At 50.9% G+C, this 20,448-nt stretch overlaps 45 non-coding genes across 45 annotated transcripts; 15 read left to right on the top strand and 30 right to left on the bottom strand.

The window, feature by feature from the left end:
- Positions 1-93: 93 nt before the first annotated feature.
- Positions 94-164, bottom strand: trnag-gcc (transfer RNA glycine (anticodon GCC)). Its single transcript has one exon. It is a non-coding gene; the product is annotated as a tRNA-Gly (tRNA).
- A 759-nt stretch (positions 165-923) lies between these two features.
- trnag-gcc (transfer RNA glycine (anticodon GCC)) lies at positions 924-994 on the bottom strand. The gene has a single exon. It is a non-coding gene; the product is annotated as a tRNA-Gly (tRNA).
- Positions 995-1,119: 125 nt separating this feature from the next.
- trnal-cag (transfer RNA leucine (anticodon CAG)) lies at positions 1,120-1,202 on the top strand. Its single transcript has one exon. It is a non-coding gene; the product is annotated as a tRNA-Leu (tRNA).
- Positions 1,203-1,406: 204 nt separating this feature from the next.
- On the bottom strand, positions 1,407-1,477 carry trnag-gcc (transfer RNA glycine (anticodon GCC)). Its single transcript has one exon. It is a non-coding gene; the product is annotated as a tRNA-Gly (tRNA).
- A 759-nt stretch (positions 1,478-2,236) lies between these two features.
- Positions 2,237-2,307, bottom strand: trnag-gcc (transfer RNA glycine (anticodon GCC)). Its single transcript has one exon. It is a non-coding gene; the product is annotated as a tRNA-Gly (tRNA).
- A 124-nt stretch (positions 2,308-2,431) lies between these two features.
- trnal-cag (transfer RNA leucine (anticodon CAG)) lies at positions 2,432-2,514 on the top strand. Its single transcript has one exon. It is a non-coding gene; the product is annotated as a tRNA-Leu (tRNA).
- A 208-nt stretch (positions 2,515-2,722) lies between these two features.
- On the bottom strand, positions 2,723-2,793 carry trnag-gcc (transfer RNA glycine (anticodon GCC)). Its single transcript has one exon. It is a non-coding gene; the product is annotated as a tRNA-Gly (tRNA).
- A 759-nt stretch (positions 2,794-3,552) lies between these two features.
- On the bottom strand, positions 3,553-3,623 carry trnag-gcc (transfer RNA glycine (anticodon GCC)). Its single transcript has one exon. It is a non-coding gene; the product is annotated as a tRNA-Gly (tRNA).
- A 124-nt stretch (positions 3,624-3,747) lies between these two features.
- trnal-cag (transfer RNA leucine (anticodon CAG)) lies at positions 3,748-3,830 on the top strand. The gene has a single exon. It is a non-coding gene; the product is annotated as a tRNA-Leu (tRNA).
- Positions 3,831-4,038: 208 nt separating this feature from the next.
- On the bottom strand, positions 4,039-4,109 carry trnag-gcc (transfer RNA glycine (anticodon GCC)). Its single transcript has one exon. It is a non-coding gene; the product is annotated as a tRNA-Gly (tRNA).
- A 955-nt stretch (positions 4,110-5,064) lies between these two features.
- On the top strand, positions 5,065-5,147 carry trnal-cag (transfer RNA leucine (anticodon CAG)). Its single transcript has one exon. It is a non-coding gene; the product is annotated as a tRNA-Leu (tRNA).
- Positions 5,148-5,351: 204 nt separating this feature from the next.
- On the bottom strand, positions 5,352-5,422 carry trnag-gcc (transfer RNA glycine (anticodon GCC)). Its single transcript has one exon. It is a non-coding gene; the product is annotated as a tRNA-Gly (tRNA).
- Positions 5,423-6,181: 759 nt separating this feature from the next.
- trnag-gcc (transfer RNA glycine (anticodon GCC)) lies at positions 6,182-6,252 on the bottom strand. The gene has a single exon. It is a non-coding gene; the product is annotated as a tRNA-Gly (tRNA).
- Positions 6,253-6,376: 124 nt separating this feature from the next.
- Positions 6,377-6,459, top strand: trnal-cag (transfer RNA leucine (anticodon CAG)). Its single transcript has one exon. It is a non-coding gene; the product is annotated as a tRNA-Leu (tRNA).
- A 208-nt stretch (positions 6,460-6,667) lies between these two features.
- trnag-gcc (transfer RNA glycine (anticodon GCC)) lies at positions 6,668-6,738 on the bottom strand. The gene has a single exon. It is a non-coding gene; the product is annotated as a tRNA-Gly (tRNA).
- A 759-nt stretch (positions 6,739-7,497) lies between these two features.
- Positions 7,498-7,568, bottom strand: trnag-gcc (transfer RNA glycine (anticodon GCC)). The gene has a single exon. It is a non-coding gene; the product is annotated as a tRNA-Gly (tRNA).
- A 124-nt stretch (positions 7,569-7,692) lies between these two features.
- On the top strand, positions 7,693-7,775 carry trnal-cag (transfer RNA leucine (anticodon CAG)). Its single transcript has one exon. It is a non-coding gene; the product is annotated as a tRNA-Leu (tRNA).
- Positions 7,776-7,983: 208 nt separating this feature from the next.
- trnag-gcc (transfer RNA glycine (anticodon GCC)) lies at positions 7,984-8,054 on the bottom strand. The gene has a single exon. It is a non-coding gene; the product is annotated as a tRNA-Gly (tRNA).
- A 759-nt stretch (positions 8,055-8,813) lies between these two features.
- trnag-gcc (transfer RNA glycine (anticodon GCC)) lies at positions 8,814-8,884 on the bottom strand. The gene has a single exon. It is a non-coding gene; the product is annotated as a tRNA-Gly (tRNA).
- Positions 8,885-9,008: 124 nt separating this feature from the next.
- On the top strand, positions 9,009-9,091 carry trnal-cag (transfer RNA leucine (anticodon CAG)). Its single transcript has one exon. It is a non-coding gene; the product is annotated as a tRNA-Leu (tRNA).
- Positions 9,092-9,299: 208 nt separating this feature from the next.
- trnag-gcc (transfer RNA glycine (anticodon GCC)) lies at positions 9,300-9,370 on the bottom strand. Its single transcript has one exon. It is a non-coding gene; the product is annotated as a tRNA-Gly (tRNA).
- A 759-nt stretch (positions 9,371-10,129) lies between these two features.
- Positions 10,130-10,200, bottom strand: trnag-gcc (transfer RNA glycine (anticodon GCC)). The gene has a single exon. It is a non-coding gene; the product is annotated as a tRNA-Gly (tRNA).
- Positions 10,201-10,324: 124 nt separating this feature from the next.
- On the top strand, positions 10,325-10,407 carry trnal-cag (transfer RNA leucine (anticodon CAG)). Its single transcript has one exon. It is a non-coding gene; the product is annotated as a tRNA-Leu (tRNA).
- Positions 10,408-10,615: 208 nt separating this feature from the next.
- Positions 10,616-10,686, bottom strand: trnag-gcc (transfer RNA glycine (anticodon GCC)). The gene has a single exon. It is a non-coding gene; the product is annotated as a tRNA-Gly (tRNA).
- A 759-nt stretch (positions 10,687-11,445) lies between these two features.
- Positions 11,446-11,516, bottom strand: trnag-gcc (transfer RNA glycine (anticodon GCC)). Its single transcript has one exon. It is a non-coding gene; the product is annotated as a tRNA-Gly (tRNA).
- A 124-nt stretch (positions 11,517-11,640) lies between these two features.
- On the top strand, positions 11,641-11,723 carry trnal-cag (transfer RNA leucine (anticodon CAG)). The gene has a single exon. It is a non-coding gene; the product is annotated as a tRNA-Leu (tRNA).
- A 208-nt stretch (positions 11,724-11,931) lies between these two features.
- On the bottom strand, positions 11,932-12,002 carry trnag-gcc (transfer RNA glycine (anticodon GCC)). The gene has a single exon. It is a non-coding gene; the product is annotated as a tRNA-Gly (tRNA).
- Positions 12,003-12,761: 759 nt separating this feature from the next.
- Positions 12,762-12,832, bottom strand: trnag-gcc (transfer RNA glycine (anticodon GCC)). The gene has a single exon. It is a non-coding gene; the product is annotated as a tRNA-Gly (tRNA).
- Positions 12,833-12,956: 124 nt separating this feature from the next.
- trnal-cag (transfer RNA leucine (anticodon CAG)) lies at positions 12,957-13,039 on the top strand. Its single transcript has one exon. It is a non-coding gene; the product is annotated as a tRNA-Leu (tRNA).
- A 208-nt stretch (positions 13,040-13,247) lies between these two features.
- On the bottom strand, positions 13,248-13,318 carry trnag-gcc (transfer RNA glycine (anticodon GCC)). The gene has a single exon. It is a non-coding gene; the product is annotated as a tRNA-Gly (tRNA).
- Positions 13,319-14,077: 759 nt separating this feature from the next.
- Positions 14,078-14,148, bottom strand: trnag-gcc (transfer RNA glycine (anticodon GCC)). Its single transcript has one exon. It is a non-coding gene; the product is annotated as a tRNA-Gly (tRNA).
- A 124-nt stretch (positions 14,149-14,272) lies between these two features.
- trnal-cag (transfer RNA leucine (anticodon CAG)) lies at positions 14,273-14,355 on the top strand. The gene has a single exon. It is a non-coding gene; the product is annotated as a tRNA-Leu (tRNA).
- Positions 14,356-14,563: 208 nt separating this feature from the next.
- Positions 14,564-14,634, bottom strand: trnag-gcc (transfer RNA glycine (anticodon GCC)). The gene has a single exon. It is a non-coding gene; the product is annotated as a tRNA-Gly (tRNA).
- A 759-nt stretch (positions 14,635-15,393) lies between these two features.
- On the bottom strand, positions 15,394-15,464 carry trnag-gcc (transfer RNA glycine (anticodon GCC)). The gene has a single exon. It is a non-coding gene; the product is annotated as a tRNA-Gly (tRNA).
- A 124-nt stretch (positions 15,465-15,588) lies between these two features.
- trnal-cag (transfer RNA leucine (anticodon CAG)) lies at positions 15,589-15,671 on the top strand. Its single transcript has one exon. It is a non-coding gene; the product is annotated as a tRNA-Leu (tRNA).
- Positions 15,672-15,879: 208 nt separating this feature from the next.
- Positions 15,880-15,950, bottom strand: trnag-gcc (transfer RNA glycine (anticodon GCC)). Its single transcript has one exon. It is a non-coding gene; the product is annotated as a tRNA-Gly (tRNA).
- A 759-nt stretch (positions 15,951-16,709) lies between these two features.
- trnag-gcc (transfer RNA glycine (anticodon GCC)) lies at positions 16,710-16,780 on the bottom strand. Its single transcript has one exon. It is a non-coding gene; the product is annotated as a tRNA-Gly (tRNA).
- A 124-nt stretch (positions 16,781-16,904) lies between these two features.
- trnal-cag (transfer RNA leucine (anticodon CAG)) lies at positions 16,905-16,987 on the top strand. The gene has a single exon. It is a non-coding gene; the product is annotated as a tRNA-Leu (tRNA).
- Positions 16,988-17,195: 208 nt separating this feature from the next.
- Positions 17,196-17,266, bottom strand: trnag-gcc (transfer RNA glycine (anticodon GCC)). Its single transcript has one exon. It is a non-coding gene; the product is annotated as a tRNA-Gly (tRNA).
- Positions 17,267-18,025: 759 nt separating this feature from the next.
- trnag-gcc (transfer RNA glycine (anticodon GCC)) lies at positions 18,026-18,096 on the bottom strand. The gene has a single exon. It is a non-coding gene; the product is annotated as a tRNA-Gly (tRNA).
- A 124-nt stretch (positions 18,097-18,220) lies between these two features.
- On the top strand, positions 18,221-18,303 carry trnal-cag (transfer RNA leucine (anticodon CAG)). Its single transcript has one exon. It is a non-coding gene; the product is annotated as a tRNA-Leu (tRNA).
- A 208-nt stretch (positions 18,304-18,511) lies between these two features.
- trnag-gcc (transfer RNA glycine (anticodon GCC)) lies at positions 18,512-18,582 on the bottom strand. Its single transcript has one exon. It is a non-coding gene; the product is annotated as a tRNA-Gly (tRNA).
- Positions 18,583-19,341: 759 nt separating this feature from the next.
- Positions 19,342-19,412, bottom strand: trnag-gcc (transfer RNA glycine (anticodon GCC)). The gene has a single exon. It is a non-coding gene; the product is annotated as a tRNA-Gly (tRNA).
- Positions 19,413-19,536: 124 nt separating this feature from the next.
- trnal-cag (transfer RNA leucine (anticodon CAG)) lies at positions 19,537-19,619 on the top strand. Its single transcript has one exon. It is a non-coding gene; the product is annotated as a tRNA-Leu (tRNA).
- A 208-nt stretch (positions 19,620-19,827) lies between these two features.
- trnag-gcc (transfer RNA glycine (anticodon GCC)) lies at positions 19,828-19,898 on the bottom strand. The gene has a single exon. It is a non-coding gene; the product is annotated as a tRNA-Gly (tRNA).
- Between the last annotated feature and the right edge of the window lie 550 nt (positions 19,899-20,448).

Below are 20,448 nucleotides of genomic sequence, written 5' to 3'. Positions count from 1 at the left end.
GTTTCGCGGAGCAGGAGGAAGTGTAACACTCACAGCTCAGTGGCCAGTCTATATTTAAAAAGTGTCCTCCGTTGCCTAAGTAAAAGCCATTTCTGCATTGGCCGGGAATCGAACCCGGGCCTCCCGCGTGGCAGGCGAGAATTCTACCACTGAACCACCAATGCTCGATCACCGGGTAAAATCGACAACGAAACGCGGGCGATGTCAAGACACATCTGCCCGTTGGCCAGTTTCTAGTCCGTTTATTCCACACCTCAACCAAAGAGGTGTAGTGGTGCTTCTCCGCAGGGATACCGTGCATACTCATTTCCGGGCAGGGGATTTCGCCACCCATCCAAAAGGTCCAAGAGTTCAGTAGGTATTAGTGTCCATTTTGAGGAACAAGCCTTCAGCTAGTCATGTTGCAGCCTGTCGCATACTGAGACTTGTGTTTACTAGGGACAGAGACTTTCGTTCCCTGACTTCAGCCTCTTAGACAAGGGCTTCCTCCCAAGCATGCCAATTACCTCACTAAATCTACGGTACAAATGCATACTTTGAGTGAACTGTGTGAACTCATTTTGCCGTTAGTGTCCGAGCGAGGCCAGCAAGTAGATTGCTGGTGTGGTGCTAAGTGGTGACACTTAGCAATATTGAAAGCTCTGAGGAGTTCAATTCCCCTCCTCAGTGACTTTGCAGTGGAACAAAAGGTGTGCAAGGGGGAAAACAACGAGTACAGGAGCTACAGCGATTGACTAGCACTCACCCAGTCGGATCAGATAGTCAGTCAGTGGTTAGCTCAGCGCCAACGGCAGTTTACCAACTGCCTTGTCGCGTGACGCTGCAATGGACTGTTGCAGTATTTGCAGCTATCGTCCATAGCTAGTACAGTTTTCTGCAAGGGTTCTACTTCTGTCATGCGACGGAGAGTGAAAACTTGCTGCTGCATTGGCCGGGAATCGAACCCGGGCCTCCCGCGTGGCAGGCGAGAATTCTCCCACTGAACCACCAATGCTTGACGACCTCGCCCATTGTGGACTGACACGGCGTCAGGATGAACTTGACTTGTTTGCGGCAAGCGCAATTTCGCCAAGACCAGAAGTACTGGCTCAGAAAATGCAATTGGGCTGGGTGACTTAAGTCAGGATGGCCGAGCGGTCTAAGGCGCTGCGTTCAGGTCGCAGTCTCCCCTGGAGGCGTGGGTTCGAATCCCACTTCTGACAAAAGCCTTTTGGCTTGACTTTGGACCGTGTAATGCAAACTCCACATGCATTGATAGGCCAAGAATTTGCCCTTAGTTGGTTACTGGCTGTCTGTCATGTCACACAGTACAAGTTTCGCGGAGCAGGAGGAAGTGTAACACTCACAGCTCAGTGGCCAGTCTATATTTAAAAAGTGTCCTCCGTTGCCTAAGTAAAAGCCATTTCTGCATTGGCCGGGAATCGAACCCAGGCCTCCCGCGTGGCAGGCGAGAATTCTACCACTGAACCACCAATGCTCGATCGCCGGGTAAAATCGACAACGAAACGCGGGCGATGTCAAGACACATCTGCCCGTTGGCCAGTTTCTAGTCCGTTTATTCCACACCTCAACCAAAGAGGTGTAGTGGTGCTTCTCCGCAGGGATACCGTGCATACTCATTTCTGGGCAGGGGATTTCGCCACCCATCCAAAAGGTCCAAGAGTTCAGTAGGTATTAGTGTCCATTTTGAGGAACAAGCCTTCAGCTAGTCATGTTGCAGCCTGTCGCATACTGAGACTTGTGTTTACTAGGGACAGAGACTTTCGTTCCCTGACTTCAGCCTCTTAGACAAGGGCTTCCTCCCAAGCATGCCAATTACCTCACTAAATCTACGGTACAAATGCATACTTTGAGTGAACTGTGTGAACTCATTTTACCGTTAGTGTCCGAGCGAGGCCAGCAAGTAGATTGCTGGTGTGGTGCTAAGTGGTGACACTTAGCAATATTGAAAGCTCTGAGGAGTTCAATTCCCCTCCTCAGTGACTTTGCAGTGGAACAAAAGGTGTGCAAGGGGGAAAACAACGAGTACAGGAGCTACAGCGATTGACTAGCACTCACCCAGTCGGATCAGATAGTCAGTCAGTGGTTAGCTCAGCGCCAACGGCAGTTTACCAACTGCCTTGTCGCGTGACGCTGCAATGGACTGTTGCAGTATTTGCAGCTATCGTCCATAGCTAGTACAGTTTTCTGCAAGGGTTCTACTTCTGTCATGCGACGGAGAGTGAAAACTTGCTGCTGCATTGGCCGGGAATCGAACCCGGGCCTCCCGCGTGGCAGGCGAGAATTCTACCACTGAACCACCAATGCTTGACGACCTGCCCATTGTGGACTGACACGGCGTCAGGATGAACTTGACTTGTTTGCGGCAAGCGCAATTTCGCCAAGACCAGAAGTACTGGCTCAGAAAATGCAATTGGGCTGGGTGACTTAAGTCAGGATGGCCGAGCGGTCTAAGGCGCTGCGTTCAGGTCGCAGTCTCCCCTGGAGGCGTGGGTTCGAATCCCACTTCTGACAAAAGCCTTTTGGCTTGACTTTGGACCGTGTAATGCAAACTCCACATGCATTGATAGGCCAAGAATTTGCCCTTAGTTGGTTACTGGCTGGCTGTCTGTCATGTCACACAGTACAAGTTTCGCGGAGCAGGAGGAAGTGTAACACTCACAGCTCAGTGGCCAGTCTATATTTAAAAAGTGTCCTCCGTTGCCTAAGTAAAAGCCATTTCTGCATTGGCCGGGAATCGAACCCGGGCCTCCCGCGTGGCAGGCGAGAATTCTACCACTGAACCACCAATGCTCGATCACCGGGTAAAATCGACAACGAAACGCGGGCGATGTCAAGACACATCTGCCCGTTGGCCAGTTTCTAGTCCGTTTATTCCACACCTCAACCAAAGAGGTGTAGTGGTGCTTCTCCGCAGGGATACCGTGCATACTCATTTCCGGGCAGGGGATTTCGCCACCCATCCAAAAGGTCCAAGAGTTCAGTAGGTATTAGTGTCCATTTTGAGGAACAAGCCTTCAGCTAGTCATGTTGCAGCCTGTCGCATACTGAGACTTGTGTTTACTAGGGACAGAGACTTTCGTTCCCTGACTTCAGCCTCTTAGACAAGGGCTTCCTCCCAAGCATGCCAATTACCTCACTAAATCTACGGTACAAATGCATACTTTGAGTGAACTGTGTGAACTCATTTTACCGTTAGTGTCCGAGCGAGGCCAGCAAGTAGATTGCTGGTGTGGTGCTAAGTGGTGACACTTAGCAATATTGAAAGCTCTGAGGAGTTCAATTCCCCTCCTCAGTGACTTTGCAGTGGAACAAAAGGTGTGCAAGGGGGAAAACAACGAGTACAGGAGCTACAGCGATTGACTAGCACTCACCCAGTCGGATCAGATAGTCAGTCAGTGGTTAGCTCAGCGCCAACGGCAGTTTACCAACTGCCTTGTCGCGTGACGCTGCAATGGACTGTTGCAGTATTTGCAGCTATCGTCCATAGCTAGTACAGTTTTCTGCAAGGGTTCTACTTCTGTCATGCGACGGAGAGTGAAAACTTGCTGCTGCATTGGCCGGGAATCGAACCCGGGCCTCCCGCGTGGCAGGCGAGAATTCTACCACTGAACCACCAATGCTTGACGACCTGCCCATTGTGGACTGACACGGCGTCAGGATGAACTTGACTTGTTTGCGGCAAGCGCAATTTCGCCAAGACCAGAAGTACTGGCTCAGAAAATGCAATTGGGCTGGGTGACTTAAGTCAGGATGGCCGAGCGGTCTAAGGCGCTGCGTTCAGGTCGCAGTCTCCCCTGGAGGCGTGGGTTCGAATCCCACTTCTGACAAAAGCCTTTTGGCTTGACTTTGGACCGTGTAATGCAAACTCCACATGCATTGATAGGCCAAGAATTTGCCCTTAGTTGGTTACTGGCTGGCTGTCTGTCATGTCACACAGTACAAGTTTCGCGGAGCAGGAGGAAGTGTAACACTCACAGCTCAGTGGCCAGTCTATATTTAAAAAGTGTCCTCCGTTGCCTAAGTAAAAGCCATTTCTGCATTGGCCGGGAATCGAACCCGGGCCTCCCGCGTGGCAGGCGAGAATTCTACCACTGAACCACCAATGCTCGATCACCGGGTAAAATCGACAACGAAACGCGGGCGATGTCAAGACACATCTGCCCGTTGGCCAGTTTCTAGTCCGTTTATTCCACACCTCAACCAAAGAGGTGTAGTGGTGCTTCTCCGCAGGGATACCGTGCATACTCATTTCCGGGCAGGGGATTTCGCCACCCATCCAAAAGGTCCAAGAGTTCAGTAGGTATTAGTGTCCATTTTGAGGAACAAGCCTTCAGCTAGTCATGTTGCAGCCTGTCGCATACTGAGACTTGTGTTTACTAGGGACAGAGACTTTCGTTCCCTGACTTCAGCCTCTTAGACAAGGGCTTCCTCCCAAGCATGCCAATTACCTCACTAAATCTACGGTACAAATGCATACTTTGAGTGAACTGTGTGAACTCATTTTGCCGTTAGTGTCCGAGCGAGGCCAGCAAGTAGATTGCTGGTGTGGTGCTAAGTGGTGACACTTAGCAATATTGAAAGCTCTGAGGAGTTCAATTCCCCTCCTCAGTGACTTTGCAGTGGAACAAAAGGTGTGCAAGGGGGAAAACAACGAGTACAGGAGCTACAGCGATTGACTAGCACTCACCCAGTCGGATCAGATAGTCAGTCAGTGGTTAGCTCAGCGCCAACGGCAGTTTACCAACTGCCTTGTCGCGTGACGCTGCAATGGACTGTTGCAGTATTTGCAGCTATCGTCCATAGCTAGTACAGTTTTCTGCAAGGGTTCTACTTCTGTCATGCGACGGAGAGTGAAAACTTGCTGCTGCATTGGCCGGGAATCGAACCCGGGCCTCCCGCGTGGCAGGCGAGAATTCTCCCACTGAACCACCAATGCTTGACGACCTCGCCCATTGTGGACTGACACGGCGTCAGGATGAACTTGACTTGTTTGCGGCAAGCGCAATTTCGCCAAGACCAGAAGTACTGGCTCAGAAAATGCAATTGGGCTGGGTGACTTAAGTCAGGATGGCCGAGCGGTCTAAGGCGCTGCGTTCAGGTCGCAGTCTCCCCTGGAGGCGTGGGTTCGAATCCCACTTCTGACAAAAGCCTTTTGGCTTGACTTTGGACCGTGTAATGCAAACTCCACATGCATTGATAGGCCAAGAATTTGCCCTTAGTTGGTTACTGGCTGTCTGTCATGTCACACAGTACAAGTTTCGCGGAGCAGGAGGAAGTGTAACACTCACAGCTCAGTGGCCAGTCTATATTTAAAAAGTGTCCTCCGTTGCCTAAGTAAAAGCCATTTCTGCATTGGCCGGGAATCGAACCCAGGCCTCCCGCGTGGCAGGCGAGAATTCTACCACTGAACCACCAATGCTCGATCGCCGGGTAAAATCGACAACGAAACGCGGGCGATGTCAAGACACATCTGCCCGTTGGCCAGTTTCTAGTCCGTTTATTCCACACCTCAACCAAAGAGGTGTAGTGGTGCTTCTCCGCAGGGATACCGTGCATACTCATTTCTGGGCAGGGGATTTCGCCACCCATCCAAAAGGTCCAAGAGTTCAGTAGGTATTAGTGTCCATTTTGAGGAACAAGCCTTCAGCTAGTCATGTTGCAGCCTGTCGCATACTGAGACTTGTGTTTACTAGGGACAGAGACTTTCGTTCCCTGACTTCAGCCTCTTAGACAAGGGCTTCCTCCCAAGCATGCCAATTACCTCACTAAATCTACGGTACAAATGCATACTTTGAGTGAACTGTGTGAACTCATTTTACCGTTAGTGTCCGAGCGAGGCCAGCAAGTAGATTGCTGGTGTGGTGCTAAGTGGTGACACTTAGCAATATTGAAAGCTCTGAGGAGTTCAATTCCCCTCCTCAGTGACTTTGCAGTGGAACAAAAGGTGTGCAAGGGGGAAAACAACGAGTACAGGAGCTACAGCGATTGACTAGCACTCACCCAGTCGGATCAGATAGTCAGTCAGTGGTTAGCTCAGCGCCAACGGCAGTTTACCAACTGCCTTGTCGCGTGACGCTGCAATGGACTGTTGCAGTATTTGCAGCTATCGTCCATAGCTAGTACAGTTTTCTGCAAGGGTTCTACTTCTGTCATGCGACGGAGAGTGAAAACTTGCTGCTGCATTGGCCGGGAATCGAACCCGGGCCTCCCGCGTGGCAGGCGAGAATTCTACCACTGAACCACCAATGCTTGACGACCTGCCCATTGTGGACTGACACGGCGTCAGGATGAACTTGACTTGTTTGCGGCAAGCGCAATTTCGCCAAGACCAGAAGTACTGGCTCAGAAAATGCAATTGGGCTGGGTGACTTAAGTCAGGATGGCCGAGCGGTCTAAGGCGCTGCGTTCAGGTCGCAGTCTCCCCTGGAGGCGTGGGTTCGAATCCCACTTCTGACAAAAGCCTTTTGGCTTGACTTTGGACCGTGTAATGCAAACTCCACATGCATTGATAGGCCAAGAATTTGCCCTTAGTTGGTTACTGGCTGGCTGTCTGTCATGTCACACAGTACAAGTTTCGCGGAGCAGGAGGAAGTGTAACACTCACAGCTCAGTGGCCAGTCTATATTTAAAAAGTGTCCTCCGTTGCCTAAGTAAAAGCCATTTCTGCATTGGCCGGGAATCGAACCCGGGCCTCCCGCGTGGCAGGCGAGAATTCTACCACTGAACCACCAATGCTCGATCACCGGGTAAAATCGACAACGAAACGCGGGCGATGTCAAGACACATCTGCCCGTTGGCCAGTTTCTAGTCCGTTTATTCCACACCTCAACCAAAGAGGTGTAGTGGTGCTTCTCCGCAGGGATACCGTGCATACTCATTTCCGGGCAGGGGATTTCGCCACCCATCCAAAAGGTCCAAGAGTTCAGTAGGTATTAGTGTCCATTTTGAGGAACAAGCCTTCAGCTAGTCATGTTGCAGCCTGTCGCATACTGAGACTTGTGTTTACTAGGGACAGAGACTTTCGTTCCCTGACTTCAGCCTCTTAGACAAGGGCTTCCTCCCAAGCATGCCAATTACCTCACTAAATCTACGGTACAAATGCATACTTTGAGTGAACTGTGTGAACTCATTTTACCGTTAGTGTCCGAGCGAGGCCAGCAAGTAGATTGCTGGTGTGGTGCTAAGTGGTGACACTTAGCAATATTGAAAGCTCTGAGGAGTTCAATTCCCCTCCTCAGTGACTTTGCAGTGGAACAAAAGGTGTGCAAGGGGGAAAACAACGAGTACAGGAGCTACAGCGATTGACTAGCACTCACCCAGTCGGATCAGATAGTCAGTCAGTGGTTAGCTCAGCGCCAACGGCAGTTTACCAACTGCCTTGTCGCGTGACGCTGCAATGGACTGTTGCAGTATTTGCAGCTATCGTCCATAGCTAGTACAGTTTTCTGCAAGGGTTCTACTTCTGTCATGCGACGGAGAGTGAAAACTTGCTGCTGCATTGGCCGGGAATCGAACCCGGGCCTCCCGCGTGGCAGGCGAGAATTCTACCACTGAACCACCAATGCTTGACGACCTGCCCATTGTGGACTGACACGGCGTCAGGATGAACTTGACTTGTTTGCGGCAAGCGCAATTTCGCCAAGACCAGAAGTACTGGCTCAGAAAATGCAATTGGGCTGGGTGACTTAAGTCAGGATGGCCGAGCGGTCTAAGGCGCTGCGTTCAGGTCGCAGTCTCCCCTGGAGGCGTGGGTTCGAATCCCACTTCTGACAAAAGCCTTTTGGCTTGACTTTGGACCGTGTAATGCAAACTCCACATGCATTGATAGGCCAAGAATTTGCCCTTAGTTGGTTACTGGCTGGCTGTCTGTCATGTCACACAGTACAAGTTTCGCGGAGCAGGAGGAAGTGTAACACTCACAGCTCAGTGGCCAGTCTATATTTAAAAAGTGTCCTCCGTTGCCTAAGTAAAAGCCATTTCTGCATTGGCCGGGAATCGAACCCGGGCCTCCCGCGTGGCAGGCGAGAATTCTACCACTGAACCACCAATGCTCGATCACCGGGTAAAATCGACAACGAAACGCGGGCGATGTCAAGACACATCTGCCCGTTGGCCAGTTTCTAGTCCGTTTATTCCACACCTCAACCAAAGAGGTGTAGTGGTGCTTCTCCGCAGGGATACCGTGCATACTCATTTCCGGGCAGGGGATTTCGCCACCCATCCAAAAGGTCCAAGAGTTCAGTAGGTATTAGTGTCCATTTTGAGGAACAAGCCTTCAGCTAGTCATGTTGCAGCCTGTCGCATACTGAGACTTGTGTTTACTAGGGACAGAGACTTTCGTTCCCTGACTTCAGCCTCTTAGACAAGGGCTTCCTCCCAAGCATGCCAATTACCTCACTAAATCTACGGTACAAATGCATACTTTGAGTGAACTGTGTGAACTCATTTTGCCGTTAGTGTCCGAGCGAGGCCAGCAAGTAGATTGCTGGTGTGGTGCTAAGTGGTGACACTTAGCAATATTGAAAGCTCTGAGGAGTTCAATTCCCCTCCTCAGTGACTTTGCAGTGGAACAAAAGGTGTGCAAGGGGGAAAACAACGAGTACAGGAGCTACAGCGATTGACTAGCACTCACCCAGTCGGATCAGATAGTCAGTCAGTGGTTAGCTCAGCGCCAACGGCAGTTTACCAACTGCCTTGTCGCGTGACGCTGCAATGGACTGTTGCAGTATTTGCAGCTATCGTCCATAGCTAGTACAGTTTTCTGCAAGGGTTCTACTTCTGTCATGCGACGGAGAGTGAAAACTTGCTGCTGCATTGGCCGGGAATCGAACCCGGGCCTCCCGCGTGGCAGGCGAGAATTCTACCACTGAACCACCAATGCTTGACGACCTGCCCATTGTGGACTGACACGGCGTCAGGATGAACTTGACTTGTTTGCGGCAAGCGCAATTTCGCCAAGACCAGAAGTACTGGCTCAGAAAATGCAATTGGGCTGGGTGACTTAAGTCAGGATGGCCGAGCGGTCTAAGGCGCTGCGTTCAGGTCGCAGTCTCCCCTGGAGGCGTGGGTTCGAATCCCACTTCTGACAAAAGCCTTTTGGCTTGACTTTGGACCGTGTAATGCAAACTCCACATGCATTGATAGGCCAAGAATTTGCCCTTAGTTGGTTACTGGCTGGCTGTCTGTCATGTCACACAGTACAAGTTTCGCGGAGCAGGAGGAAGTGTAACACTCACAGCTCAGTGGCCAGTCTATATTTAAAAAGTGTCCTCCGTTGCCTAAGTAAAAGCCATTTCTGCATTGGCCGGGAATCGAACCCGGGCCTCCCGCGTGGCAGGCGAGAATTCTACCACTGAACCACCAATGCTCGATCACCGGGTAAAATCGACAACGAAACGCGGGCGATGTCAAGACACATCTGCCCGTTGGCCAGTTTCTAGTCCGTTTATTCCACACCTCAACCAAAGAGGTGTAGTGGTGCTTCTCCGCAGGGATACCGTGCATACTCATTTCTGGGCAGGGGATTTCGCCACCCATCCAAAAGGTCCAAGAGTTCAGTAGGTATTAGTGTCCATTTTGAGGAACAAGCCTTCAGCTAGTCATGTTGCAGCCTGTCGCATACTGAGACTTGTGTTTACTAGGGACAGAGACTTTCGTTCCCTGACTTCAGCCTCTTAGACAAGGGCTTCCTCCCAAGCATGCCAATTACCTCACTAAATCTACGGTACAAATGCATACTTTGAGTGAACTGTGTGAACTCATTTTACCGTTAGTGTCCGAGCGAGGCCAGCAAGTAGATTGCTGGTGTGGTGCTAAGTGGTGACACTTAGCAATATTGAAAGCTCTGAGGAGTTCAATTCCCCTCCTCAGTGACTTTGCAGTGGAACAAAAGGTGTGCAAGGGGGAAAACAACGAGTACAGGAGCTACAGCGATTGACTAGCACTCACCCAGTCGGATCAGATAGTCAGTCAGTGGTTAGCTCAGCGCCAACGGCAGTTTACCAACTGCCTTGTCGCGTGACGCTGCAATGGACTGTTGCAGTATTTGCAGCTATCGTCCATAGCTAGTACAGTTTTCTGCAAGGGTTCTACTTCTGTCATGCGACGGAGAGTGAAAACTTGCTGCTGCATTGGCCGGGAATCGAACCCGGGCCTCCCGCGTGGCAGGCGAGAATTCTACCACTGAACCACCAATGCTTGACGACCTGCCCATTGTGGACTGACACGGCGTCAGGATGAACTTGACTTGTTTGCGGCAAGCGCAATTTCGCCAAGACCAGAAGTACTGGCTCAGAAAATGCAATTGGGCTGGGTGACTTAAGTCAGGATGGCCGAGCGGTCTAAGGCGCTGCGTTCAGGTCGCAGTCTCCCCTGGAGGCGTGGGTTCGAATCCCACTTCTGACAAAAGCCTTTTGGCTTGACTTTGGACCGTGTAATGCAAACTCCACATGCATTGATAGGCCAAGAATTTGCCCTTAGTTGGTTACTGGCTGGCTGTCTGTCATGTCACACAGTACAAGTTTCGCGGAGCAGGAGGAAGTGTAACACTCACAGCTCAGTGGCCAGTCTATATTTAAAAAGTGTCCTCCGTTGCCTAAGTAAAAGCCATTTCTGCATTGGCCGGGAATCGAACCCGGGCCTCCCGCGTGGCAGGCGAGAATTCTACCACTGAACCACCAATGCTCGATCACCGGGTAAAATCGACAACGAAACGCGGGCGATGTCAAGACACATCTGCCCGTTGGCCAGTTTCTAGTCCGTTTATTCCACACCTCAACCAAAGAGGTGTAGTGGTGCTTCTCCGCAGGGATACCGTGCATACTCATTTCCGGGCAGGGGATTTCGCCACCCATCCAAAAGGTCCAAGAGTTCAGTAGGTATTAGTGTCCATTTTGAGGAACAAGCCTTCAGCTAGTCATGTTGCAGCCTGTCGCATACTGAGACTTGTGTTTACTAGGGACAGAGACTTTCGTTCCCTGACTTCAGCCTCTTAGACAAGGGCTTCCTCCCAAGCATGCCAATTACCTCACTAAATCTACGGTACAAATGCATACTTTGAGTGAACTGTGTGAACTCATTTTGCCGTTAGTGTCCGAGCGAGGCCAGCAAGTAGATTGCTGGTGTGGTGCTAAGTGGTGACACTTAGCAATATTGAAAGCTCTGAGGAGTTCAATTCCCCTCCTCAGTGACTTTGCAGTGGAACAAAAGGTGTGCAAGGGGGAAAACAACGAGTACAGGAGCTACAGCGATTGACTAGCACTCACCCAGTCGGATCAGATAGTCAGTCAGTGGTTAGCTCAGCGCCAACGGCAGTTTACCAACTGCCTTGTCGCGTGACGCTGCAATGGACTGTTGCAGTATTTGCAGCTATCGTCCATAGCTAGTACAGTTTTCTGCAAGGGTTCTACTTCTGTCATGCGACGGAGAGTGAAAACTTGCTGCTGCATTGGCCGGGAATCGAACCCGGGCCTCCCGCGTGGCAGGCGAGAATTCTACCACTGAACCACCAATGCTTGACGACCTGCCCATTGTGGACTGACACGGCGTCAGGATGAACTTGACTTGTTTGCGGCAAGCGCAATTTCGCCAAGACCAGAAGTACTGGCTCAGAAAATGCAATTGGGCTGGGTGACTTAAGTCAGGATGGCCGAGCGGTCTAAGGCGCTGCGTTCAGGTCGCAGTCTCCCCTGGAGGCGTGGGTTCGAATCCCACTTCTGACAAAAGCCTTTTGGCTTGACTTTGGACCGTGTAATGCAAACTCCACATGCATTGATAGGCCAAGAATTTGCCCTTAGTTGGTTACTGGCTGGCTGTCTGTCATGTCACACAGTACAAGTTTCGCGGAGCAGGAGGAAGTGTAACACTCACAGCTCAGTGGCCAGTCTATATTTAAAAAGTGTCCTCCGTTGCCTAAGTAAAAGCCATTTCTGCATTGGCCGGGAATCGAACCCGGGCCTCCCGCGTGGCAGGCGAGAATTCTACCACTGAACCACCAATGCTCGATCACCGGGTAAAATCGACAACGAAACGCGGGCGATGTCAAGACACATCTGCCCGTTGGCCAGTTTCTAGTCCGTTTATTCCACACCTCAACCAAAGAGGTGTAGTGGTGCTTCTCCGCAGGGATACCGTGCATACTCATTTCTGGGCAGGGGATTTCGCCACCCATCCAAAAGGTCCAAGAGTTCAGTAGGTATTAGTGTCCATTTTGAGGAACAAGCCTTCAGCTAGTCATGTTGCAGCCTGTCGCATACTGAGACTTGTGTTTACTAGGGACAGAGACTTTCGTTCCCTGACTTCAGCCTCTTAGACAAGGGCTTCCTCCCAAGCATGCCAATTACCTCACTAAATCTACGGTACAAATGCATACTTTGAGTGAACTGTGTGAACTCATTTTACCGTTAGTGTCCGAGCGAGGCCAGCAAGTAGATTGCTGGTGTGGTGCTAAGTGGTGACACTTAGCAATATTGAAAGCTCTGAGGAGTTCAATTCCCCTCCTCAGTGACTTTGCAGTGGAACAAAAGGTGTGCAAGGGGGAAAACAACGAGTACAGGAGCTACAGCGATTGACTAGCACTCACCCAGTCGGATCAGATAGTCAGTCAGTGGTTAGCTCAGCGCCAACGGCAGTTTACCAACTGCCTTGTCGCGTGACGCTGCAATGGACTGTTGCAGTATTTGCAGCTATCGTCCATAGCTAGTACAGTTTTCTGCAAGGGTTCTACTTCTGTCATGCGACGGAGAGTGAAAACTTGCTGCTGCATTGGCCGGGAATCGAACCCGGGCCTCCCGCGTGGCAGGCGAGAATTCTACCACTGAACCACCAATGCTTGACGACCTGCCCATTGTGGACTGACACGGCGTCAGGATGAACTTGACTTGTTTGCGGCAAGCGCAATTTCGCCAAGACCAGAAGTACTGGCTCAGAAAATGCAATTGGGCTGGGTGACTTAAGTCAGGATGGCCGAGCGGTCTAAGGCGCTGCGTTCAGGTCGCAGTCTCCCCTGGAGGCGTGGGTTCGAATCCCACTTCTGACAAAAGCCTTTTGGCTTGACTTTGGACCGTGTAATGCAAACTCCACATGCATTGATAGGCCAAGAATTTGCCCTTAGTTGGTTACTGGCTGGCTGTCTGTCATGTCACACAGTACAAGTTTCGCGGAGCAGGAGGAAGTGTAACACTCACAGCTCAGTGGCCAGTCTATATTTAAAAAGTGTCCTCCGTTGCCTAAGTAAAAGCCATTTCTGCATTGGCCGGGAATCGAACCCGGGCCTCCCGCGTGGCAGGCGAGAATTCTACCACTGAACCACCAATGCTCGATCACTGGGTAAAATCGACAACGAAACGCGGGCGATGTCAAGACACATCTGCCCGTTGGCCAGTTTCTAGTCCGTTTATTCCACACCTCAACCAAAGAGGTGTAGTGGTGCTTCTCCGCAGGGATACCGTGCATACTCATTTCCGGGCAGGGGATTTCGCCACCCATCCAAAAGGTCCAAGAGTTCAGTAGGTATTAGTGTCCATTTTGAGGAACAAGCCTTCAGCTAGTCATGTTGCAGCCTGTCGCATACTGAGACTTGTGTTTACTAGGGACAGAGACTTTCGTTCCCTGACTTCAGCCTCTTAGACAAGGGCTTCCTCCCAAGCATGCCAATTACCTCACTAAATCTACGGTACAAATGCATACTTTGAGTGAACTGTGTGAACTCATTTTGCCGTTAGTGTCCGAGCGAGGCCAGCAAGTAGATTGCTGGTGTGGTGCTAAGTGGTGACACTTAGCAATATTGAAAGCTCTGAGGAGTTCAATTCCCCTCCTCAGTGACTTTGCAGTGGAACAAAAGGTGTGCAAGGGGGAAAACAACGAGTACAGGAGCTACAGCGATTGACTAGCACTCACCCAGTCGGATCAGATAGTCAGTCAGTGGTTAGCTCAGCGCCAACGGCAGTTTACCAACTGCCTTGTCGCGTGACGCTGCAATGGACTGTTGCAGTATTTGCAGCTATCGTCCATAGCTAGTACAGTTTTCTGCAAGGGTTCTACTTCTGTCATGCGACGGAGAGTGAAAACTTGCTGCTGCATTGGCCGGGAATCGAACCCGGGCCTCCCGCGTGGCAGGCGAGAATTCTACCACTGAACCACCAATGCTTGACGACCTGCCCATTGTGGACTGACACGGCGTCAGGATGAACTTGACTTGTTTGCGGCAAGCGCAATTTCGCCAAGACCAGAAGTACTGGCTCAGAAAATGCAATTGGGCTGGGTGACTTAAGTCAGGATGGCCGAGCGGTCTAAGGCGCTGCGTTCAGGTCGCAGTCTCCCCTGGAGGCGTGGGTTCGAATCCCACTTCTGACAAAAGCCTTTTGGCTTGACTTTGGACCGTGTAATGCAAACTCCACATGCATTGATAGGCCAAGAATTTGCCCTTAGTTGGTTACTGGCTGGCTGTCTGTCATGTCACACAGTACAAGTTTCGCGGAGCAGGAGGAAGTGTAACACTCACAGCTCAGTGGCCAGTCTATATTTAAAAAGTGTCCTCCGTTGCCTAAGTAAAAGCCATTTCTGCATTGGCCGGGAATCGAACCCGGGCCTCCCGCGTGGCAGGCGAGAATTCTACCACTGAACCACCAATGCTCGATCACCGGGTAAAATCGACAACGAAACGCGGGCGATGTCAAGACACATCTGCCCGTTGGCCAGTTTCTAGTCCGTTTATTCCACACCTCAACCAAAGAGGTGTAGTGGTGCTTCTCCGCAGGGATACCGTGCATACTCATTTCTGGGCAGGGGATTTCGCCACCCATCCAAAAGGTCCAAGAGTTCAGTAGGTATTAGTGTCCATTTTGAGGAACAAGCCTTCAGCTAGTCATGTTGCAGCCTGTCGCATACTGAGACTTGTGTTTACTAGGGACAGAGACTTTCGTTCCCTGACTTCAGCCTCTTAGACAAGGGCTTCCTCCCAAGCATGCCAATTACCTCACTAAATCTACGGTACAAATGCATACTTTGAGTGAACTGTGTGAACTCATTTTACCGTTAGTGTCCGAGCGAGGCCAGCAAGTAGATTGCTGGTGTGGTGCTAAGTGGTGACACTTAGCAATATTGAAAGCTCTGAGGAGTTCAATTCCCCTCCTCAGTGACTTTGCAGTGGAACAAAAGGTGTGCAAGGGGGAAAACAACGAGTACAGGAGCTACAGCGATTGACTAGCACTCACCCAGTCGGATCAGATAGTCAGTCAGTGGTTAGCTCAGCGCCAACGGCAGTTTACCAACTGCCTTGTCGCGTGACGCTGCAATGGACTGTTGCAGTATTTGCAGCTATCGTCCATAGCTAGTACAGTTTTCTGCAAGGGTTCTACTTCTGTCATGCGACGGAGAGTGAAAACTTGCTGCTGCATTGGCCGGGAATCGAACCCGGGCCTCCCGCGTGGCAGGCGAGAATTCTACCACTGAACCACCAATGCTTGACGACCTGCCCATTGTGGACTGACACGGCGTCAGGATGAACTTGACTTGTTTGCGGCAAGCGCAATTTCGCCAAGACCAGAAGTACTGGCTCAGAAAATGCAATTGGGCTGGGTGACTTAAGTCAGGATGGCCGAGCGGTCTAAGGCGCTGCGTTCAGGTCGCAGTCTCCCCTGGAGGCGTGGGTTCGAATCCCACTTCTGACAAAAGCCTTTTGGCTTGACTTTGGACCGTGTAATGCAAACTCCACATGCATTGATAGGCCAAGAATTTGCCCTTAGTTGGTTACTGGCTGGCTGTCTGTCATGTCACACAGTACAAGTTTCGCGGAGCAGGAGGAAGTGTAACACTCACAGCTCAGTGGCCAGTCTATATTTAAAAAGTGTCCTCCGTTGCCTAAGTAAAAGCCATTTCTGCATTGGCCGGGAATCGAACCCGGGCCTCCCGCGTGGCAGGCGAGAATTCTACCACTGAACCACCAATGCTCGATCACAGGGTAAAATCGACAACGAAACGCGGGCGATGTCAAGACACATCTGCCCGTTGGCCAGTTTCTAGTCCGTTTATTCCACACCTCAACCAAAGAGGTGTAGTGGTGCTTCTCCGCAGGGATACCGTGCATACTCATTTCCGGGCAGGGGATTTCGCCACCCATCCAAAAGGTCCAAGAGTTCAGTAGGTATTAGTGTCCATTTTGAGGAACAAGCCTTCAGCTAGTCATGTTGCAGCCTGTCGCATACTGAGACTTGTGTTTACTAGGGACAGAGACTTTCGTTCCCTGACTTCAGCCTCTTAGACAAGGGCTTCCTCCCAAGCATGCCAATTACCTCACTAAATCTACGGTACAAATGCATACTTTGAGTGAACTGTGTGAACTCATTTTGCCGTTAGTGTCCGAGCGAGGCCAGCAAGTAGATTGCTGGTGTGGTGCTAAGTGGTGACACTTAGCAATATTGAAAGCTCTGAGGAGTTCAATTCCCCTCCTCAGTGACTTTGCAGTGGAACAAAAGGTGTGCAAGGGGGAAAACAACGAGTACAGGAGCTACAGCGATTGACTAGCACTCACCCAGTCGGATCAGATAGTCAGTCAGTGGTTAGCTCAGCGCCAACGGCAGTTTACCAACTGCCTTGTCGCGTGACGCTGCAATGGACTGTTGCAGTATTTGCAGCTATCGTCCATAGCTAGTACAGTTTTCTGCAAGGGTTCTACTTCTGTCATGCGACGGAGAGTGAAAACTTGCTGCTGCATTGGCCGGGAATCGAACCCGGGCCTCCCGCGTGGCAGGCGAGAATTCTACCACTGAACCACCAATGCTTGACGACCTGCCCATTGTGGACTGACACGGCGTCAGGATGAACTTGACTTGTTTGCGGCAAGCGCAATTTCGCCAAGACCAGAAGTACTGGCTCAGAAAATGCAATTGGGCTGGGTGACTTAAGTCAGGATGGCCGAGAGGTCTAAGGCGCTGCGTTCAGGTCGCAGTCTCCCCTGGAGGCGTGGGTTCGAATCCCACTTCTGACAAAAGCCTTTTGGCTTGACTTTGGACCGTGTAATGCAAACTCCACATGCATTGATAGGCCAAGAATTTGCCCTTAGTTGGTTACTGGCTGGCTGTCTGTCATGTCACACAGTACAAGTTTCGCGGAGCAGGAGGAAGTGTAACACTCACAGCTCAGTGGCCAGTCTATATTTAAAAAGTGTCCTCCGTTGCCTAAGTAAAAGCCATTTCTGCATTGGCCGGGAATCGAACCCGGGCCTCCCGCGTGGCAGGCGAGAATTCTACCACTGAACCACCAATGCTCGATCACTGGGTAAAATCGACAACGAAACGCGGGCGATGTCAAGACACATCTGCCCGTTGGCCAGTTTCTAGTCCGTTTATTCCACACCTCAACCAAAGAGGTGTAGTGGTGCTTCTCCGCAGGGATACCGTGCATACTCATTTCCGGGCAGGGGATTTCGCCACCCATCCAAAAGGTCCAAGAGTTCAGTAGGTATTAGTGTCCATTTTGAGGAACAAGCCTTCAGCTAGTCATGTTGCAGCCTGTCGCATACTGAGACTTGTGTTTACTAGGGACAGAGACTTTCGTTCCCTGACTTCAGCCTCTTAGACAAGGGCTTCCTCCCAAGCATGCCAATTACCTCACTAAATCTACGGTACAAATGCATACTTTGAGTGAACTGTGTGAACTCATTTTACCGTTAGTGTCCGAGCGAGGCCAGCAAGTAGATTGCTGGTGTGGTGCTAAGTGGTGACACTTAGCAATATTGAAAGCTCTGAGGAGTTCAATTCCCCTCCTCAGTGACTTTGCAGTGGAACAAAAGGTGTGCAAGGGGGAAAACAACGAGTACAGGAGCTACAGCGATTGACTAGCACTCACCCAGTCGGATCAGATAGTCAGTCAGTGGTTAGCTCAGCGCCAACGGCAGTTTACCAACTGCCTTGTCGCGTGACGCTGCAATGGACTGTTGCAGTATTTGCAGCTATCGTCCATAGCTAGTACAGTTTTCTGCAAGGGTTCTACTTCTGTCATGCGACGGAGAGTGAAAACTTGCTGCTGCATTGGCCGGGAATCGAACCCGGGCCTCCCGCGTGGCAGGCGAGAATTCTACCACTGAACCACCAATGCTTGACGACCTGCCCATTGTGGACTGACACGGCGTCAGGATGAACTTGACTTGTTTGCGGCAAGCGCAATTTCGCCAAGACCAGAAGTACTGGCTCAGAAAATGCAATTGGGCTGGGTGACTTAAGTCAGGATGGCCGAGCGGTCTAAGGCGCTGCGTTCAGGTCGCAGTCTCCCCTGGAGGCGTGGGTTCGAATCCCACTTCTGACAAAAGCCTTTTGGCTTGACTTTGGACCGTGTAATGCAAACTCCACATGCATTGATAGGCCAAGAATTTGCCCTTAGTTGGTTACTGGCTGGCTGTCTGTCATGTCACACAGTACAAGTTTCGCGGAGCAGGAGGAAGTGTAACACTCACAGCTCAGTGGCCAGTCTATATTTAAAAAGTGTCCTCCGTTGCCTAAGTAAAAGCCATTTCTGCATTGGCCGGGAATCGAACCCGGGCCTCCCGCGTGGCAGGCGAGAATTCTACCACTGAACCACCAATGCTCGATCACCGGGTAAAATCGACAACGAAACGCGGGCGATGTCAAGACACATCTGCCCGTTGGCCAGTTTCTAGTCCGTTTATTCCACACCTCAACCAAAGAGGTGTAGTGGTGCTTCTCCGCAGGGATACCGTGCATACTCATTTCTGGGCAGGGGATTTCGCCACCCATCCAAAAGGTCCAAGAGTTCAGTAGGTATTAGTGTCCATTTTGAGGAACAAGCCTTCAGCTAGTCATGTTGCAGCCTGTCGCATACTGAGACTTGTGTTTACTAGGGACAGAGACTTTCGTTCCCTGACTTCAGCCTCTTAGACAAGGGCTTCCTCCCAAGCATGCCAATTACCTCACTAAATCTACGGTACAAATGCATACTTTGAGTGAACTGTGTGAACTCATTTTACCGTTAGTGTCCGAGCGAGGCCAGCAAGTAGATTGCTGGTGTGGTGCTAAGTGGTGACACTTAGCAATATTGAAAGCTCTGAGGAGTTCAATTCCCCTCCTCAGTGACTTTGCAGTGGAACAAAAGGTGTGCAAGGGGGAAAACAACGAGTACAGCAGCTACAGCGATTGACTAGCACTCACCCAGTCGGATCAGATAGTCAGTCAGTGGTTAGCTCAGCGCCAACGGCAGTTTACCAACTGCCTTGTCGCGTGACGCTGCAATGGACTGTTGCAGTATTTGCAGCTATCGTCCATAGCTAGTACAGTTTTCTGCAAGGGTTCTACTTCTGTCATGCGACGGAGAGTGAAAACTTGCTGCTGCATTGGCCGGGAATCGAACCCGGGCCTCCCGCGTGGCAGGCGAGAATTCTACCACTGAACCACCAATGCTTGACGACCTGCCCATTGTGGACTGACACGGCGTCAGGATGAACTTGACTTGTTTGCGGCAAGCGCAATTTCGCCAAGACCAGAAGTACTGGCTCAGAAAATGCAATTGGGCTGGGTGACTTAAGTCAGGATGGCCGAGCGGTCTAAGGCGCTGCGTTCAGGTCGCAGTCTCCCCTGGAGGCGTGGGTTCGAATCCCACTTCTGACAAAAGCCTTTTGGCTTGACTTTGGACCGTGTAATGCAAACTCCACATGCATTGATAGGCCAAGAATTTGCCCTTAGTTGGTTACTGGCTGGCTGTCTGTCATGTCACACAGTACAAGTTTCGCGGAGCAGGAGGAAGTGTAACACTCACAGCTCAGTGGCCAGTCTATATTTAAAAAGTGTCCTCCGTTGCCTAAGTAAAAGCCATTTCTGCATTGGCCGGGAATCGAACCCGGGCCTCCCGCGTGGCAGGCGAGAATTCTACCACTGAACCACCAATGCTCGATCACCGGGTAAAATCGACAACGAAACGCGGGCGATGTCAAGACACATCTGCCCGTTGGCCAGTTTCTAGTCCGTTTATTCCACACCTCAACCAAAGAGGTGTAGTGGTGCTTCTCCGCAGGGATACCGTGCATACTCATTTCCGGGCAGGGGATTTCGCCACCCATCCAAAAGGTCCAAGAGTTCAGTAGGTATTAGTGTCCATTTTGAGGAACAAGCCTTCAGCTAGTCATGTTGCAGCCTGTCGCATACTGAGACTTGTGTTTACTAGGGACAGAGACTTTCGTTCCCTGACTTCAGCCTCTTAGACAAGGGCTTCCTCCCAAGCATGCCAATTACCTCACTAAATCTACGGTACAAATGCATACTTTGAGTGAACTGTGTGAACTCATTTTGCCGTTAGTGTCCGAGCGAGGCCAGCAAGTAGATTGCTGGTGTGGTGCTAAGTGGTGACACTTAGCAATATTGAAAGCTCTGAGGAGTTCAATTCCCCTCCTCAGTGACTTTGCAGTGGAACAAAAGGTGTGCAAGGGGGAAAACAACGAGT

Source organism: Scomber japonicus, chromosome 3, assembly GCF_027409825.1.
Source record: "Scomber japonicus isolate fScoJap1 chromosome 3, fScoJap1.pri, whole genome shotgun sequence".
NCBI lineage: Eukaryota > Metazoa > Chordata > Actinopteri > Scombriformes > Scombridae > Scomber > Scomber japonicus.
This window is presented reverse-complemented; position numbering and strand designations above follow the sequence as displayed.